Raw genomic sequence first — 20537 nt, 5'->3', positions numbered from 1 at the left:
CTGCTACCATCGCCACTTGCTCAGGAAAGTAGGCACGTATCATGATTTGCATTGACAGAAAAAGATTCCACAAATAGGAAAGGAAATGGTACAACACCGAGCAAGCATATCAACTCGTTTTCAAAATCACAAGGCGGCTGGTCGAAGCCGGAAAACTAAACTTAACGGGATTACATCACTTTTGACAGCCCCACCACAATTATGACATAACTTATTGGAAAATCAATATCACACGGCCAACCTAGGTCTATCAGCATGAAAATCCAATTACATTCCTTACAGCGCCACACAACACTCATTGGAAAAACAAATCACATTCACAATTTATGCCTAACCGCGGGAAATCAAACTACTCAAATTATGGGTAACTGCAACAGATCACAACATCAGTTTGGCCGATCGGGTTTAAGTTTCAACCACCTGCACCAGATGTTGATCCGAACATCACTCAACTGGCCCGTCGCGAGGCCTTTTCACGAATGGCAATACTGCATTGAAACAACTTGTTTTCTTGTGCCCAGCTACACCGCAATTGCCGCAGGTAGGTATTTTGCAAGGTTTCTTCGGAAGATCACCCCTGCGGGGGCACGTCGTGCTTTTGTGCCCTATCTCCCTACAGACCGTACAAAACCTCGACCGCGCGTCCTTGACCTCATATCCAGGCTTGTTCCTAGTTGTGGTTGGCCTACCCTTCTGCTTCTTCCTATCGGGCGGCAGCAACGTTGACAGTGAGAGGCTTGAGCCAGCTTCCCCTGAAACAGAATTAAGTCCACACTCGGTTGAGATGAACATCTGAGAACACATGTCGTCTGGGTGTGAGTAACCTGCTCCCATATCCTGAGTTGGATTGGCTGAATCCCCAATTTGAGTTTGGTCCACCAAACTTTTGCCGTCCTTGATCGCTGCCAAAACAGTCAATTCCGCCTTGCCTGCGATCAATATGTCCATTGCTCTGTCGAATGCATCCACGTTGCTATCCCCCAGCTGCACAAACTCGAGAGCGGTCAGGTGTAGTGCTGTATGCCTGTAGGAGGATAACCGCGGAGGCCCTTGATCCTTTTGGTAATGCAGGAGGTGGAGTGGCAAATTGTCGCGGGCATCTACTGTCCACCTCTTGAGGACATGGAAACTGGGTATTTTTCGCACCCCAAGATGAATTAGGACCTACTACAATGCATGGGGGGAAATAACATTAGGTCCAGAAGACAGAAGTCTGGATAAATCATTGTGAAGAAACTGTTTTTAGTGAGGTCTCTCTAACATGAAGGGGGCCGGTAGTAATTACCTTGATAGCATGGCAACAAAGCATCCCCATGTGCTCGAAGAGCCCACATTCGCACGAAAAACTAGCGCCGCCATCATGGACACGGACAACATGCATTTCGCGGCACCACTTCTCTCGCTTCTCAGCTTCGAGGTGCCGAACGTTGTAGCTGATGCCTCACTCAACTTCTTCAACATCATACCGACCAGACCGATACAAAGCCTGGCCGAACATTTCGTACATCATCCGTGTATATACCTGGCTTGCATGCTCCTCCAAAGGGTAGTTGTATCGGAGAACTATCCCGCCCTATTAAAATACAGAAACAAAAAAATGTCAGCAGGAATGGAAATCAGGAAAATATGATGTATCTGGTTGTAGGTTGCACAAAGTTTAGCTTAGCACCCACCAGCCTCGTTCTTTTCTCTTGGAAACCTTCTTCGGCTTCTCGGTCGAACTGCGGTTTGCTATATTGCTTCACAAAAAGGTTCATGGGGCATGCAGGCGGGATGTAGCCCTTCAACAAATGGTTTGCACTCTCGCTTCTTTGCGTACTGGTTTGCTTCGCACAGAATTTCCCACTAAAATAAGGCTTCGCCCACTTGTGGCGAACCTCGAAAATCTGGATCAGGAACGTGTTGTTGTGGAGCTTGTATTTGTCTAGCAGCTCAGCCCAAGCTGCTTCAAACTCGTCCACAGTGAGCATCTCATTGACAACCTTGTGCAGCGCAGCCCTGAAATCACTGCTTTTCGTGTAATGCGGCCCAAGGTGCTCCTTCGCCTTCCTTAGCACATGCCACTTGCACCAGCGATGTGTAGTATCCGGCATCGTTTGTTGTATAGCCACCTCCATCGCGCGCGCTTGATCTGCAAGCAGAAAAAAATGGTCAGGTGTGTAACATATAATGAAAAAAAGGATTACCAACTACACACACAGCCATGGTGCTATGTTTTTTAGGGCAGCAAACAAACCTGTTAGTATCGTTTTCGGAGGTTTGCCACCCACCAGCCTGATGAATTCGATGAATACCCATTTGAAACTCTCGATCGTTTCCTCTCTCATCATTACCCCACCCATGATGATACTCTGGCAGTGATTGTTCACCCCCACGAACAGCCCAAAAGGCATGTCGTATAGATTTGTCTTGTATGTAGTATCGAACGTTATGACATCCCCGAAATTGTGGTACTGCATCTTACTTCTATCATTGGTCCACAACAGGGTTTTTATCTTGCTTTCCTTATCAACCTCAACAACATATGAAAACTCCAGATCATTTGACCCCAGCTCAGAGAATGCATCCATGGTCTTCCGCACATCATCATCCTCCTGCTCCTTGCTAAGCTTCCCACAGAAAGTCCTAAGGCACCTCTTTGTGAACGGGACGTTCTCCATCCGCCCAAACAGGCTCCCAATGATGGTGTATACCTTCCCCAGATTTACATTGTTCTGGCGCAACTGTTTCACAAGATCTCTTGTGTATGTGTCAATGTGCCGGTATGATGGCCAATGCAGCTTCTCAGCACAAGTCCGTAGCATTTCATGGTTGTGGGAGGCGCGATTTTCAGATACATACCACCCACCATCATCTGTCCGGTGCAACCGAAGCATGGCGGCGCAATTGCTCCTCATTGACGAGCTGTTCTCCCTTTCTGGTTTGCCCTGAGATTCTTTTTCAAAGCAGTCAACAGCCAAAGATGCGTCAGATCATATTTGCATAGAACAAGGCACGCACGCACACGAAACACAATTAAGAAGCAAAGCAGGGGGCTTACAGCGTAGCCGCACACAATCTCTTGCATACACTTCGTCCCATTGACATTTTGACTGCTCTTGCCGTAGCGAATCCCAAAGCCAACCTCCCATGAATATAGATTGTAGAATTCATACGCCTCTGCCAGCGAATCAAAAATAGTGCCAAGCACCGGGTTCACGACCACCTCAGTCCCCCTATCTGCGAACCCTCGAATAGCAGCTTCCAGTGGCGGCACACGATCAGCTACTACAGCCCTCTCGTCTGGAGCACTAGGACCTCTTGGCCTGCATTTTGAAAAGCACAACCAAATTAGTTACGAAAACTAATTACGACGAAAAGCACGATTTAAAAGAGCCCAAACTGCTGCAACACGATTTCATAATTACAAAATCGATTCTAGGACCCTTTTCCGGCAGGATTGATTCAGACTTTTTTCTCCCCCATATCATACATTCAGACTGGTGAAAGAAAAAGTCAGCAAACTTCTACGGATTGGATTGCACTAAGCACACCATCCCACTTGCATTTGTTTGAACACTAAATAATGACAGCATGCCAATGGATAGTGAGCTTACGGACTGAAAATTATGGACAAAGTAACCTAACCATACAAGTCAACTAGTCCCCAGCAGCAACAATTCAATCATTCTATGTCGACGGGACGTAAACCGGGTTTTGGATCAGCTGCATGTGCTACTTGGCGTATATAGCGGCGAGAGCGGGCGTTCTGGTTCGTTTTTGCTGTATTTGATGTACCGGGCACTGACAGACGTCTGGCGCACACCTGCGGAGCACTGTGCACGCGCAGAATGAAGTACACAATATTACTGTTGCGACGAACACTGTATAACGTAAACACTTTACCACATATGCACGTATTTAATGCCCATGCACCAGTCGTTGTCGCAGTACCGATCTTTTTGGGCTTTCTCGTTCGAACTAGCCTACAAGCACAGCTAGCGCCGCCGGGGCGCGATGCCCCAGAACTCATCTTCTGCGCGTCGTCTCCGCGCCCCCCCGCCATCGCTGCCATTGATCCTGTGCCCGCGGTGCGCCGGGACAAGGACGAGATGGTTTGTCTCCGCGACAGACCGGAACCCCGGCGTCTGTTTCTACAAGTACCATTGACATTGACATTTTGAAAAGCACAACCAAACTAGTTACGATCAGACTTTTTTCTCCCCCATACCATACATTCAGACTGGTGAAAGAAAAAGTCAGCAAACTTCTACGGATTGGATTGCACTAAGCACACCATCCCACTTGCATTTGTTTGAACACTAAATAATGACAGCATGCCAATGGATAGTGAGCTTACAGACTGAAAATTTTGGACAAAGTAACCTAACCATACAAGTCAACTAGTCCCCAGCAGCAGCAATTCAATCATTCTATGTCGACGGGACATAAACTGGTTTTTTTTGCAGTGGCAACGATAATTTTCACCAAAATCGAACGAACGGGTAGGGATTAAGGGAAAGCAGTAAGAACTTTTCAGCAAGGGATGATCGACCACCATTTTTTTATACCCAATTCGCCTAAACTAATGAAACTTCCTCTCATCAGCTCGTATGAATGCTATCAAGGAAATACACATTTGCCCCAGGCGACAGCAAAATTGGTATGTACCTGCGCTTCCAGCCTACGCGGATGGTGGTGTTCGCCGAAGCTGGGCCGCTGTGACGTGCGGACTGCACGGCGCAGCTCGAGACGACGTCCGGCGTCCCGTCGCCGACCCATGCCGACGTCAGGACCATGCCTCCAGAACTGAATGTCGTGCATGAATCCGCCGCGCCATTGCTGCCGCTGGACTGGACGGAGTTGTGCGAGACGACGGCTGGAGTCGCCAATCCCGACGGCTGGACCACGCCCCCTGAACTAAATGTCATGCACGAATCCGTCGGGCCACTGCAGCCGCTGGACTGGACGGAGTTGTGCGAGACACCGGCTGGAGTCGCTAATCCCGACGCCACATCCCCGCCTCCAGAGCTGAAGGTCTTGCAGGATTCCCCAGAAAATTTGCCATCAGCCAAGCCCACCCCTTGATCCAACTTAGGCACGTCCGGCGAGACCGGGCCGACGGCCGGATCCGACGAGCCAATGGCCGAATTGGGCACAACATCGGCGCCGCCGCCCATAACGCACGGCGCGTCGTGCGCACCTGCACCCCTAGCAGCCAAGATAGATCTGCAGCACCGGGGACCGGGGCGAGCTCGTTAGATCTATATTTTGACCAATAACAACTAGATATGGAGGGATTCACTAATCCAGAGGCCAACGCCGCCGAGGTAGTCGCTCCGGGGAACGGCATGAGCAGATCCAGGGGGAGGAGGAAGCACACCGGCTGCTGTCGCGGCTCACCTTGTTCGTCTCCCAGCAATGAACGGGAAATGGACTCGTGCGAGAAGAAGCACATGCACCTAATCCTTGTCGCCACCAGTCCAGTAGTCCGGGTCGCCGGCCCCGCGGTACAGGAAACCAACGCCCCCACATGGTACGTCCTGCACAGCACGCCCACTTTTCTCTGACGGATGAGTACCACGGCCCGACCCCACGACACCGACGTGCGGCAGGGTATTGCATGTATCACGCGTTGTATCTCCACTTTACCCATTTTGTTAATCAGACATCACGCATCACCACGCCGTGCGCGACCGGCCGGATAGCTGCGTGCAGCTGCCGCTGCGTCCAGTTCGTCCTCTCTCGCCTCTCCCGTCCCATGTTAGCCTGTCGAGGCTCGGCACGGCCACGTCCAGGTCCCTATCTTAGTGCTACTGTACTTACATGGGAAGATAGGGCCGATATATAGAGGAAATACACTTTGGCTTCTGGTTGTATATGCACCCTATATGAGTCTTTTTTAATATTTTAATAAGAAGTCAAAATAGGTAAGAACTATTTTGACAAAACACTTGACTTACTTTTGCACTGATATATAAATGTCGACGAAAAAAAAAACAAAAGTTGACCTCACAGCGAAAAAGACAAAATTTATTTGCTATTATAGGTCACTATTCACACTATTTTAGCCAAAAATTTATCTTTTTTGAAAAAAAAGTCAGAAGGATATTTTTTGTGGATTTTATTTCTCACGAGTACAATAGAAGGTCAAGTTTATTTCAAAAATATTTTCAGGAATTTTTGACTTTTTGTTGAATTACTAATTTTTTGGGCCATTTGCATTTATATCCCTAACTTGAACCACCTAATCAGATTTGCCCCTAATTTCAAAGCCTGCTCAAATTTGCCCCTCCGCCATTAGGTGCTCTTACAGAAATGCCCTTCTGCGCCGTTACCGTCCGGTCAACAGACTTTGACCGTCCTGAAAAAAATAGCAAAAAAAATCTAAAAAATCTAAAATTTTGTGGGATCGAAGATACTCATGTGCGCAAGGCGCGTGCAAATTTTCTTCCTATTTGGACATTCCATGAGCTCGTGGCGAGGAAAAGCAGTTAATCTGTATACTTGTGAACAGTAAATTTGAAATAAAATAGCAAGAAAATTCAAAAAAATATGAATTTTTTTGGCATCACAGAGGCTTAGGTGCACAAGGTGCTTGCAAGTTTTTGTGATCAAATGACATACGAGGAGCTCTAGCAAACAAAAACAAAATTGTCATTTTTTCCAAAGTTTTTTCCCGAACCAAATTTTGTTTTTTCTCCATGAGCTCCTACAGTGTCCAAACACAACAAAAAATTGCACGCACCTTGCGGACCCGAGCCTCTTTGATGCCAAAAATTTTCATTCTTTTTTGAATTTTGTTGCTATTTTTTTGAATTTACTATTCACGGGCATACATATTTACTATTTTTTCTTTGCCACAAGCTCCTGGAATGTCCAAATAGCACGAAAATTTGTATGCATCTTGCGAACCTGAGTATCTTTGATACCACAAAAATTTAGATTTTTTTGCTATTTTTTTCAGGATGGTCAAAGCCCTTTGACTGACTTTGACCGGACGGTAACAGCACAGAAGGGCATTTATATAAGTGCACATAATAGTAGAGGGGCAAATTTGAGCAGGCTTTGAAATTAGGGGTAAATCTGAGAGTGGGCGCAAATTAGGGGCATAAATTTAAATGTCCCATTTTTTTCCCATATAGGATGCATATGTCCCTATAGACCAAAAGTTCCCTCCTGATATATAGTGAAGTTATACTGCTCCTGGTACGGATGTATGTTAATTCTTGTGAAGCGTGAACAATGAGTCTACATGTGGCCGGGAAGATCCTCTTGCTTGACACTCTGACACCGCACCCCCAAGCACAGTACAATTGGGCGGCTTGTTGGTGCATACACGTGGTGACGAAGAAATGATGAGAAGATGCGAACCCTATATGCTCCAGCCTCCAGGGTAAAGTAACAACTCTTCTCCCCAAGAAAAGTCTCCCAAGCAGCTAGGTTTCCTCTCATCGTCGACGCTGGTCTGCCCGCATCTAATTAATGGCTTCCACGTCCGAACTCCGTCCTGATGATGCGTCTAGCGTTGTTAAAAAACATGTGAAGGTGTGTCTCCGTCGAATCTTCCGAGTTAAGGTTCATGCTAGTCTTGGTGGATATGTTTAGATCTAGTTTTCGTGTGCCTTCTCTCATGTGTTTACATATTTGATCCTCCAATCTACGACTCTCTTTATCGGCGATCGTTACTACTCTGGTGCAGTGGTCCTACGTATGAGGTCTTAGCACGATCATTTTCGATTGTCTACTACAATAAGATTGGCTCATCTCTTTCGCAGACACGTCCCCGCATCGCTCCCAGGGAGCGGCCCGGGCGTAACCCTATCTCGCCAAGACAACCGCCGCCGACACCTTTTCTCCTCCTCGGTCGCCGCCAAGGTGCGTCACCGGGTAAAGCCCGTGCGACGCTGGCGGCGGCGGGGCCACACTACTTGGGGCGGCGCCTTGGCATGGCGGCACATCTATCCATGGTCTCGCGTTGTGGTTTGGAGCGCGAAGATATGCGGCGTCGGCCAGGTGGCGCGGGTTTGGCGCGGAGGTGCCTTGGCGCCATGGGCGCGGATACGCAGTGCCACTGCCGCGGCGTACTTCAAGCCAGATTTGGTGTTGTGCATGACTGTTGGCTTCTCCATGCCTGGCTTGGTACGAAGCCGTCCATGGGCGTGCTGGGCCTGCGAGGCGGTGGAAGTGGACCGCGGCGCCGAGATGCTAGGCCTTCGCGCTTGTGGTGGCCGGTCGGCGGCGCTAAAGTCCATGGCTTGGTGGTGGTGATATAGATCCGATCTGTTGGATGGTGGTAACTGCAGACTGTACTGCAGCGACTTCCTATGACTCCATGACGGCGGTGGTCATTGAAAGGTCTTTGATAGGGCTCATCTCTCCAGATCTGCTGGTTGACTTCGGCGGTGAGATATAAATTACGAACGATGGTTTGATGTGGAGGGATGATTGTGCAGTGGTGGCGCTTGCATAACATGTAGCTGCTGGGCTCACGGATAAGTGGTGGCGACAACACATGACTCACTTCGCTGATGGTGCTACTCGAGCACCCGGTCTCGAGCTCCGGCGTGAAAGACTAGGTCAGACCTGAGTTGGTTTTTCCTAGCAATGGTCATATTTTTAAGTTGTTACCTTCTTGAAGGCATCATTCGAATATGCTCGGACTGATTTCTTCAGCGCGACTTAAATTCTGGCCTTATTGGTTGGATTTGGTGATGGCGGTGCTTGAGTGCCGCCCACTTTCTGAAACCGTTGCTATTGAAGAACTTCGTCGTACATGTGGTGTCATGAGATGGTTGATGCGGATATGGTCATTGTTATACTTTGGCAATCGCGGATATGATTACTTCGAGGTTTCTTCTTTTTACTCGCCTACGCATCCTCTGCTCTTATATGATTTTGCTATTTGTTGGCATGTTTTGCGTGTGTGTTGGTGTTGGATGTGTACTCATTACATTTGTATTCTCTTGATGTTTCATTTTTAAGCAAATAAAATGCATCCTTTGTCAAAAACTGCAACAAGGTTTGCCCGGCTCCGGTGAGGAAGGGGCGAAGATGGCGGCGCGCCTTCGGCTCGTTCCAAATTCCAATACTTGTAGTCGTCACTAGGTGGTCCATGGACTTAGTTGTAATTTCTATTACCTCTGATGTTCTCTATAATATGATGATTGATTATGAATAATTAGAAGTTTCTTCTGCAAAAAAGAAAAGAAAATAGTATTTCCTCTCTTCCATAGTGTAGTGTCTATAGTTTTTTTTTCAAATGTCAAACTTAGCGAGTATAAATAATTATAATCTCCAAAATATCACATATGATATGAAAATATGCCTCATCATGTATCTAATGATATGTATTGGTATTTTAAATATTGACATTTTTTTTGTAATAATTCTTGTAGTACTCAAATAAATTAAGAATTACAATCTCGTCCATGACGCCTTCTTGTGCATAACCAACCCACACAACAGTCTGGCATTGGGTTCTACAAAATTTTGCCAATAATGACTAGCATATTTAGCACTACGACGGATGTGAGTAACACAAGAACTACATTCCTTCATCTTCTCCTTGACGTTTTCAAGCAAGAAAGCATATTTGGCCTAGTTGTTGATACGGCTGTTAACCATGCTACTGCTCCCATAATGTCTGACTTTTTTTTGAAAAATCACCGGGGGGGGGGGGAGCTCCCCCACCTGAATATATTTCTCAGTTTTGTAACCCAACGTTTGTCTGATTACAAAGGTGAATTACATAAGCACGTGTAATCGTGATAAAAAATAGGAACGCCATGAGGAGGCGACCTGTTTATGCGCCGGCTTCTTCATCCGGTGCGTACATAACATAAGATCGTCGATGATTCGCTTGAGTGTGAAGATGTTGTGGTGGTTCTGTTGCTTGAAAGTCATGGCATTTCTGGAGTCCCACATCTTCCATAGGATAATGAGGAGGATGGAGTGCCATATTAGCGCGTCTACCTGGCTGGGGAGGCGGCAGTCCCAATGGTTGTCGATGGAGTTGGGTGGTGATAGTCCGATCCGCTGCCATATTCTCTGGGCGAGCGGGCAGTCAATGAAGATGTGCGAGCTGGTCTCTCCGTCAAACCCACATCGGGGACATAGCGAGTCTGCCACGATGTTCTTGCAGAGTAGGTTGCTTTTGGAGTTGAGTCTTCCACGAAACAGAAGCCATGCAAAGATTTTGACATGGTTTGGAATGCATGAAGATCAGATGGCAACGGCATGTGCGTCGTCATCACTGTCGGCAATGACCAGCTGATAGGCGGCCCGTGTAGAAAAACGGAGGCCACCGTTTAGGTAGCACTCGTCCGGTCCCGTCGACACCTGGAAATCCTGCAGGAGAGACAACAAAGAGCACAACTCGGAAAGCAGCATTAGATGTTAGGCGGTTCCTTAGGATTGATTCTAAACCGTGGTTCAAAACAGCAGCCACACGAGCGAGGGGGGGGGGGTAGTGGTATGCGAGTAGAGGCAGGGAAACAGAGTAGCGAGTGATTGTTGGTGTAGCCAAATATCTAGCCAAAAATAGTTGTTGGTTCCAGAATTTGTGATGACAAAGGAGATGGTGTGTAAAGCTGGTAGTTGGTGGTTTATGGTTTGGCAGAGGAAAGAGTGGTTGTTTTGTGGAGCGATGAGAGCATTTGGGTGTTGTAGGTCAATCCAATCTAGCCACGAAGTTTGATCCGGTAGCAGAGCTTCGACAGCAAATTTCATTAGGAGACAATTATTCTGCACACGAAGATTTTTTAGACCTAGACCACCAAACTTTTTTGGCTTACAAATATTTTTCCAGGCAACTAAGCATTGAGCACCGGTGCAAGTTTCCTCTGCGGCCTAGAAGAAGGCTCGACGGATAGAGTCTAGGGTTTTTAGCACGCTTTTGGTAATGAGGAAGACTGACATAAAGTAGACTAGGATGGAGTCGAGGACAACAGACAGTAGGATGAGCCTATCACCCTTGGAGAGGATTTTAGCTCGCCAACCTGTCAAAAAAATTCGGCATCGTTCGATAATGGGTAGAAAGGCGTTTGGAGGTAAACGGGTAGGTACTAGGGGTAGGCCTAGGTAGATTTGTGGAAAGGTTGAGGTTGTACACTGCATGGTGGTGGCAATGGAGTCTGTCATAAAAGGGCAGACATGCATAGGCACGAATGTAGTTTTTGTGTAGTTTATCGTGAGGCCTGTAGCCATGGAATTTTTTTGAAGAATGTGTTTTAGTTGCATCACTGCATCATTGGATGACTGGGCGATGATGAGGGTGTCATCGGCACATTGAAGAACGATCGGTGGCAGGTGTGAGAACAAGGGGTGTGTGAGGTGCCGGAGGTCGCAGTCTTGTGTGATCATTTGTTGAAGGAGGTCAGCAACGATGATGAATAGGTAGGGTGATATGGGGTCTCCTTGTCTGAGGCCGTTCTTGCAGTTTATCCAGTTTCCTGCGATCCCGTTCAACATGACAGCCGGTTTTCCTGTTGAGAGGACATCCTGGATCTAGGCCGAGAATTTTGGCGGGAAGCCGCGGCAGTGAAGGATGGCGGTGAGAGATTCCCAAGAGAGAGTGTCGAAGGCTTTGCTGAAGTCTAGTTTTATGACCATGGTTGGGGCTTTGCGAGAATGGCAGGAGCCGATAAGATCCGCAGCATAGACAAAATTTTCCGCGATGCAACGGCCTGAGATGAAACCAGTCTGGTTTCCGTGAACAAGCAAAGGGATTAGCGGTTTTAGTCTGTTGGTGAGGACCTTTGCGACGGCTTTGACGGGGCAATTTTGGAGAGGTATCAGGCGGTAGGAGTCCAGTGTACTTGCTTCTTCGTTTTTTGGCAGCAGAATTAGGTGGGCTTGGTTTAACCATTCAGATTGGATAGAGAGTTCTTGGAAATCTGTCATGAACGAGAAGATGTGGTTTTTAACGAGATTCCAGTATTTTCTATAGAAAAGGGGGCCAAAACCGTCCGGTCCAGGGCTAGCTAGGGGGTTCATTTGCATGAATGCCACTTTTATTTCGTGATGAGTAAAGGCATAATCCAGATTAAGGAGTTGGGGTAGCGGTTGGGGGTAGTATTGGTGTGGCTGGAACGACCAGGAGGTAGACGGTGAGCAGCCGATAATGGATGTGAAGTGATGTTGTAGAATGGCTACTTTTTGGGCATGGGAGTGGAACTCTGTCCCATTTTGTAGGAGAGAAGTTATAGTGTTCTTGCGAAGCCTCTGGGAGGCGGCGGCATGGAAGTATTATGTGTTCTCCTCACCGTGAATAGCAGCGCGCACTTTCCCTCGTTGTTTCCAGAAGGCCATTTTTTCGGAAATAGCTGTGTGCAGGGCATTGGAGACAACAAGTCTCAACCTGTGCTCGGCTTTTGAGAGCGGTCGGGCTTCTTCTTTTAGGTCAATGATATTTATGACTTGTTTTGAAGCTGCTTCGCGGAGGTGTGCTGGTGATCATTTGGATGCCCATTGTTTGAGAGAGGAACGTGTTGTTTTTAGGGCTTTGGACAGGGCGGCTGCTGAGTTTGTTCGTTGGGCCGTGCGACGGTTGGTGGCCCAGCATTGTGAAATGGAACACCTATATTGTTAATATTTTTCTCTATAAATTTGATCAAAGTTCACAAAGTTTGGCTTTTGAAAGTTTTCATATGCGCTGCATTGTGAAATGGAAGGCCTATATATAACAGTAAAACTGAGTAAAAGGAAATGCTCGAGATCATCAAGCTTGCACAATGAGCACACCCTGATCCTTTGATCAACTCAACTCACGGCTCCTCAACGCAGTCTCCGTGTCGATCACATATTAGAAGCTTGTTCGGATTCCCTCCCTTCCACAACTCCGCTCCCGGAGCTGGTGGAGCAGCAGTTCAACATCGCGGAGTGGGGAAGATGGTGCTCCACAGATCATGAGGTTTCACGGAGCGGGAGGATTGCCGAACAGCCCCTAGGATGCCATACGCCATGCCGAATTCAGTGGGCTGGATGGGCAGTTGCAGACTGATTAAGACGAGCGCCTCTACTGTGGACTCGAGCGAGGCCATCGGGTAGATTTTGTACTCCTCGTGATAGTACGATAAATCGTGCTCGTCGCAGTCAGTGGTCAACTCTTAGCATAGATCTTTTGGGACTGCATGGCTAGCGGCATGACGCCGTGACGCACGGTCTTTTTTTTTCATTTGGAGGGACCATGATGCAAGAACTTTAGTGGCACTTCTTTTGGGTGTAGAAAGACGAGAGATTCATCGTCAAAGCATCTCCAATAAAAGATGTAGATGCAAAAATAACTACCTTTTGCATCTCCGAGGCCCCAAAACACCTCTCCAACAGATGGTGTAGATGCAAAAAAATACATCTTCCAATTGGCATAATCAAGCAGCTTGAGAGAATTCAAAGGCAATGTCTTTGGAGAAAATTTGGAAATGACCATGCTCCTTCCTTAGCAGCATGGGATTTAGTGTGCAGGCCAAAGAACAAAGGGGGTTTGGGAGTCCTGAACCTGAGAATTCATAATGAAGCACCATTGTTGAAGTTTGTTAGCAAATTTTACAATAAGGTTGATATTCCTTGGGTTAGCCTGGTTTGGGACACTTATTACCATGACAGGGTACCTCATGCTACTGTCTTGTGTGGCTCCTTTTGGTGGAGAGATTTATGCAAGTTAATGGATAAGTTCAGAATGGTTTCAAAAGTTCAGGTCTTGGCTGGGGACACTGCTATGTTTTGGGGTGATGATTGGAATCTTACCCCTTCTGCTGGTCCTTTGGATCAGGTGTTTCAGAGGTTGTTCTCCTTTGTTAAGGATCCTCTCCTTTCTGTCAAGGAGGTTTTTGCAACTCTGGATATCACTACTCTATTTCACCTTCCTCTCTCTGAGAGGGCCCATTCTGAGTTGCTGTCTCTGCAGCAGCTAATGTCTGATTTCTCTCCTCACATTAGTAAGACTGATGTTTGGACGTGGAGAGAAGATGGCAAGCCTTATACAACTAAAAAATACTACTCTTTCCTGCATATGCATATCAACCCCAATATCCTTTGCTGTCATGGGTCTGGTCTAGCTGTTGTACTATGAGAATCAAATTCTTTGCTTGGATGCTCATCATGGATCGACTTAATACCCAGGATATGTTGGAGAGATGGCATTGGAATGTCTCTGATTGTAATCATTGTGTGTTGTGCCCCACTCAGACTAACGAGGACAGAGATCACCTCTTCTTCTCATGTAACTTCAGGTGCAGGGTATGGACTTATCTACAAGTGTACTGGCCGCATGGTGATAATATGTCTGCCATTGCTTATGCTGCAAGAAGGGACTTTCAGAAGCCTTTCTTTGCTGAAGTGGTATTCCTTGCTTGTTGGAATATCTGTTCTGTGAGGAATGATAGAGTCTTCAGGAACATAACCCCTTCCTTTAGAAGGTGGAGAGCATGTTTTATTCATGACATTTCTCTACTTGCCCATAGGATTAAAGCTAAGTATAAGGATGATCTTCTTAGATGGGTTGCTTTTTTGCCACCTTGAGGTGAGCTTTGTATCTTCTTAGCTTTAGATCTTTTCTTTTTTTGATGTACATACCTTGTATCTTTGTACAGTTAATAAAATTGCAATAGCTGTGGGGTGTTTTACCCTACAGTACTAGGTCAAAAAAATACATCTCCACCTCCCGTAGATGTAAACTACAACACCTCGCGGTGTAAATTTGCATCTCCACCTACAGGAGATGTAAAAACGTTGGTCGCGCGCCAACTGCCAACCATCGTTCCTTTCCCTTCCACGCGACCAGCCGCCACCCGCCCGACTCCACCGCCGGCCAAATCCGCACCAAATTGCCGCCGTCGCCGCCGCCCGCTCGACGGCCTCCTGGCCTGCCGCAACTTCGCCCCCTCCCCCCCGGTCCCCCGCCTCCTGCCTTGTCAGCCCGCCACCTGCCCGATCCCCTTTCCGCCGCCGCCATCGTCGGCTGATTACGGGCAGCTTCGGTACTGCCCCGTGTTGCCGCTAACCGGTTTGGCTTCCACTCGACCTCCCCTACCCATTCCTCTCTGCCGCCGGCCGATTCCGGCCATCCCCGCCGGCCCCGGGGAGCTGCAACGGGAGTGCGACCCGACCTGCAGTGGGAACACATGAGCTTCTGTTCGGCAGCGCTTGATCTGTGCTTCTTCTCCGCCACACCGTTCAACTCACGGCCGCGCTTGAGCCTCGAAGGAGTCGGATCGGCCAGCCACGACGCGACGGCCTCGTTCAGCAAGCTGATGAAGATGGGGCGGCGGCTGGGCTTGAACCGAAGCTCACGCTGCAGCTGCAGATCCTGAAGAAGGCGGCCAGAGGGCTGGGCACGCATCTTCAGCCACAGCCATGAGCTCGAGCGGCAGCACCAGGCCACTTGGTCGCCGACCAAATCTCTGAACTTGCTGTTGTCCGGTTTCGATAGTTTTGACAGTAGGTTCAGTGCACTACTTTTACATCTTCAAATACATCATCTTTTGGAGTTGGAGTTTTACATCACAAATATACATCATTTGTTGAAGTTGGCTCTTTTTTGGAGATGTAAAAAGCATTTTTTGGTGACGTAAATTATACAACACCTAGTTTTACATCTCCAAATTTACATCATCTATTGGAGATGCTCTTATGCAACTGGTGCTGGACGGGGACTAGTACAACAAAAATCGTACAATTATGGACAAATTGCACGAAATCCTACATATGAACTCCTCTTTTCCCTAATCTACTAGAAACCGAAGAAAAGGCCCCCCGAGTCACTCTCCTGAGGGGCGGCTCGAGTGGAAACCCTACCTGCCGCTGCCCCCCTTTTTTTCTCCATTGTCTCCTCTGCTGCTGCCGTAGGACGCTGGCGGGCAAAGCCCCTTGGATGACGGCGGTGGCAGGGCTGCCTTCTCACATGGCGGTTTCTTCCCCGCGGCGAGCTCTTCGGTCGTGTCGGCGCATCGCCCCGGATGGCACGGTGATGGCGACGAAGATTGGGAACCGGGGCAGCGGCCCCGGGACTTGGTGGTGGTCCTTCCAGGGCGGATGACAGTGCGGGCAGCGTTTGCCGGTGGGACACGACGCTAGGCGAGGTGCGTGACGACGTGGTCTGCGGTGGTGGCGTGGTCGCGCGGCCCTGCATCGACAACGTGCTGGTGGCCTCACATCCGGCGTGCTCGAGGTCATTGCTGTCATTGACGTGGGCTTTGAGCGGCGCGGGTCGTCTTCTTCTCTGCCGGCCTAGCCTACAGGCTGCCGGTGGAGGATCGGACGACCGGTCCAAGAGGGAGCCGGTTGGCAGCGTGGGGGCTCCTAGCTTGGACAAAATAATGGTGCTTTGGCCCTAGCGCTTCTTGCGCCAACTCACCGTTCTACACGATGCTGGCCTCCTCGATCTGAGTGCTAATGTATTCTGTTCTTCTCCATCAGAGATCTACGCGGATTGTGCATGGTGCTCCTAGATATCTAGATCGGAAAGGATCCGATCGTGCACGCCCATATTATCGGCCACTGTGGATTCAAGCGGGCGCGGTGCGAAGCTTCGCTTTTTTTGTCGGTGCCATGGGACATGTCTAAGTCAAGATTCCCAAGGCTTTGATAGAGGTGGAGAAAGTCATGGCGACTGTGATTGGAGGTCTTGAAACTTTGCTGGAAGGGTGTATTGGATGCGACGAAGATTGTGTGACGGGTGTTTGCTGACTTGCAATAGCGGCCTCGGCAAGCGGGGGGCAGCACTGGAGGACTGCATTTTTGGTGGTGCTTCTCGAGTACCGAGTCTCGACTCTCAGGGTGAAAACCTTAGGTCTGGCCTATATTGGTTGTACCTAGTAATGGCCTTGTTGAAGGCATTGTTTTTTAGGTGAACTCATACTTTCTCCAGGGTGAAAACCATGATCTTCGATCGGGCAAAGACAATGCTTGTGCATTGTTTCCTTCTTGGAGATGTTGCTTTTGGAGAACCTTTTTGTAATCTGGGTGTTGTCTTCGGTGGTAGTTAGAGTGATGCTGATGCTAGTGATTGATCACTGTGGCGGGATCTTTATTTCTTCTATTCTTCTTATTTTCTTTTTTGGCTGTGTGTATCCTAGATGCCTTTGGATATCTTACTGGTACAGATGTCGGGTGTAATCGGTATCTTCACGATATTAATATATTTCTTTTATCAAAAAACTAGAAACCAAAAAAGACAAACAAAGAAAGCCCTCCACCCCACGAATTTCGTTGTGGGACTCACCTCCTCCAATCAATTGTTGCCACCTCATTATGTAACTTCGTAGGTGTAAAAGAAAAGCAGCGCCGTTCATTCATACAACTCACGGGCTTCAGACCAAAAATAACAAAGCTCAGCTTGAGACTCTCATGGGTCATGTAGCTTCAACCGAAACTAGAGGGGTTGTGCACGCTTTGCTGCGCTGTTGATGTTGTTGGGTATCTTAAAAGAATACCCACTCTGTTCCAAAATACAAGGTGTATTACTTTTTTGAAAAGTCAAACCCTTTTAAGTGTGATCAAATTTATAGATAAATATATCAAAATTCATAATAACAAATTGATATAATTAGATTCATCTGGAAATGAATTTCCATATTATTTTGTTTAATATTGTGGATGTCGATATTTTGGCTCTAAACTTGGTCAAAGTTAAAGGAATTTAACTTTTCAAAAACTAATACCCCCTATATTTTCGAATTGATGGAATATTTAGTTCGGTGGGGCAGGGAAACGATGGAGTGCTTTTTTCTATGACACGGTTATTTGGTGGGCCTTTCGTGGTGTAATTCTGTGTTATCCGCTAATAAACCCATATTAATGTGGGGAAATTTCTGCATCGGTAGCTGCATGTACTATATTGGTGTTGCAGTATCAGATGGTGGCGTTTCTTTTTCTAGGTGGTGGGAGGGTGCACGAGATTGATTCTTGGCCCGATCAAAATAGTAAGCCAAATCTAAAGTTGAATAGCTCAATCGAATGAAAGAGCTTCAAAATTAGGGAACATAGTGAATTAAAATAATTGAATGGCAGAGCTCCTTGGGAGATTGTTGACTCGGTCAAAATTGGGTGACCCAATTCTAAATTGAAGACATCAATTAACTGTGGTGCCTGATATGTCTCCAACGTATCTATAATTTTTTATTGTTCCATGCTATTATATTATCAATCCTGGATGTTTTATATGCTATTTTATATCATTTTCTGGGACTAGCCTATTAACCTAGTGCCCAGTGCCAGTTGCTGTTTTTTCCTAGTTTTTGTTTTTACAAAAATAATACCAAACGGAGTCCAAATGGGACAAAACTTTTTGACGATTTTTCTTGGACCACAAGATACCCTGGAAGCTTCGGGAGGAGGCTAGATGGGCCACGAGGTAGCGACAAGCTTAGGGGGCGCCCCCAAGCTTGTGGGCCCCCCGTGGCTCCCCTAAATCTAATTCTTCGTCTATAAATTTCCAAATATTCCCCGAAGACCAGAGGGCAACCCAAAAATACTTTTCCACCACCGCAAGTTTCTGTCTTCGTGAGATCCCATCTGGGGACCTTTTCCGGTACTGTACCGGAGGGGATTCGATCACGGACGGCTTCTACATCAACTTTGTTGCCCTTCCTATGACGTGTGAGTAGTTTACCACAAACCTACGGGTCCATAGCTAGTATCTAGATGGCTTCTTCTCTCTCTTTGACCTTCATTATAATGTTCTCCTCGATGTTCTTTGATCTTCTTCTTTTGCGGTGTGTTTGTTCAGATCCGATGAATTGTGGGTTTATGATCAGATTATCTATGAATATTATTTGAGTCTTCACTTAACTCTTTTATGCATGATTTATATAGATTTGTATTTCTCTCCGGTATATTGATTTGGTTTGGCCAACTAGATTGATTTTTTCGTGCAATGCGAGAGGTGCTTTGTAATGGGTTCAATCTTGCGGTGCTCAATCCTAGCGACAGAAAGGGACATGACACGTATTCGTAATGTTGCCATTAAGGACAAAAAGATGGGGTTTGTTCATATTGATTGGATATATCCCTCTACATCATGTCATCTTGCTTAAGGCGTTACTCCGTTCTTGTTAACTTAATACACTAGATGCATGTGGATAGCGGTCGATGTGTGGAGTAATAGTAGTAGATGTAGGCAGGAGTCGATCCACTTGTCTCGGACGTGCTGCCTATATACATGATCATTGCCTTGGATATCGTCATAACTATACGCTTTTCTATCAATTGCTCAACAGTAATTTGTTTACCCACCGTTTGCTTTCTTTCAAGAGAGAAGCCTCTAGTGAAAACTATGGCCCCCGGGTCTATCTTTTATTATATTATTTTCAGATCAACGAAATAAAAAACACAAAAATACCTTGCTGCAATTTATTTACTTTTATTCTATTTCACACTTTTACTTATCTTTTATATCTATCACTATCATATCTCATCCTTGCAAGCAACCGTGAAGGGATTGACAACCCCTTTATCGCGTTGGGTGCAAGTATTTGTTTGTTTGTGCAGGTACAACTATTGGAGACTTGTGTGTTCCTCCTACTGGATTGATACCTTGGTTCTTAACTGAGGTAAATACTTATCTCTACTTTGTCGCATCACCCTTTCCTCTTCAAGGGAATAACCAACGCAAGCTCAAGAAGTAGCAGGAAGAATTTCTGGCACCGTTGTCGGGGAGGATCAACATCAAGCCTACCAAGTACCTATCATAAACTCTCATCTCTTGCATTTACATGATTTGCCATTTGCCTCTCATTTTCCTCTCCCCCACTTATAAAACATTTTCAGAAAAATACAAAAATAATTGCCTTTTTATTTGCCTTCTTTCCGTTCGCCTTTTCTTTTTTGCTTGTTTGTTTGGTTGCTTGTTTTGCCTTCATGACTCAAAAGCAGAAAAGAAACAAGAAAAATAAAGATAACTATGGATCCACCTAAAGTTTTCTACTTGGATCATCTTCAATCCATTTGAGCTTGTGCTGAAACCCCAACTAGTTTAGTTGAGGGAAAATCATTAGATGAGCATGCTCATTTTGTGCGTCATTGTTTGTCCCAAAAGGGGAGACTCTTATGGAATCAAATAAATACTTGTTGCTTGTTGGGAGGCAACCCAATTTTATTTTTGTTTCTTGCTTTTTGGTTCTGTTTAGGAATAAATAATCCATCTAGCTTCTGGTTAGATGTGTCTTTGTGCTTTATTTAGTGTTTGTGCCAAGTAGAACCTTTGGGAAGACTTGGGTGAAGTCTTTTTGAACTTGCTGTAAAAACATAAACTTTAGCGCTCACGAGATTAGCTACTACTTTTTACTGGAGAGTGCTATTTAGTTGATTATTTTTGCAGATGATTAATAGATAAATTCCTCACGTCCAGAAATTTATTTTAGAATTTTTGGAGTTCCAGAAGTTTGCGTTAGGTACAGATTACTACAGACTGTTCTGTTTTTGACAGATTCTGTTTTTCGTGTGTTGTTTGCTTATTTTGATGAATCTATGGCTACTAATGGAGTTTATGAACCATAGAGAAGTTGGAATACAGTAGGTTTAACACCAATATAAATAAGGAATGAGTTCATTACAGTACC

At 46.5% G+C, this 20537-nt stretch overlaps 1 pseudogene; it reads right to left on the bottom strand.

Moving 5' to 3' along the window:
* Positions 1–126: 126 nt before the first annotated feature.
* LOC123098754 (protein FAR1-RELATED SEQUENCE 5-like) lies at positions 127–5466 on the bottom strand (annotated as a pseudogene).
* Between the last annotated feature and the right edge of the window lie 15071 nt (positions 5467–20537).

The sequence above is a fragment of the Triticum aestivum genome, chromosome 4D (assembly GCF_018294505.1).
Source record: "Triticum aestivum cultivar Chinese Spring chromosome 4D, IWGSC CS RefSeq v2.1, whole genome shotgun sequence".
In the NCBI taxonomy this organism is placed as follows: domain Eukaryota; kingdom Viridiplantae; phylum Streptophyta; class Magnoliopsida; order Poales; family Poaceae; genus Triticum; species Triticum aestivum.
This window is presented reverse-complemented; position numbering and strand designations above follow the sequence as displayed.